Source organism: Branchiostoma floridae, chromosome 19 (assembly GCF_000003815.2).
Source record: "Branchiostoma floridae strain S238N-H82 chromosome 19, Bfl_VNyyK, whole genome shotgun sequence".
Taxonomy (NCBI): domain Eukaryota; kingdom Metazoa; phylum Chordata; class Leptocardii; order Amphioxiformes; family Branchiostomatidae; genus Branchiostoma; species Branchiostoma floridae.
The window spans coordinates 8,775,465-8,775,670 of record NC_049997.1 but is presented as its reverse complement, the minus strand read 5'-3'; positions in this window follow the sequence as shown (position 1 = coordinate 8,775,670).

The window sequence follows — 206 nt, the reverse complement described above, 5'->3', positions numbered from 1 at the left end:
ACAGACAATCATTTCAATGGGTTATTATTTAATAATTTTGATTTTATTTTGGACAGAAGTTAGGCTAGGACGACCCATGTTACTAATACAATATTAGTAATAATAGAGTCAACGATCTGCTTTGCTGTTTGGAATATATCAATGTTCGAATTCAGATTCACGGATCCTGTAAGTATCCTGTATGTTATAAACGGGGACTGCTTGGT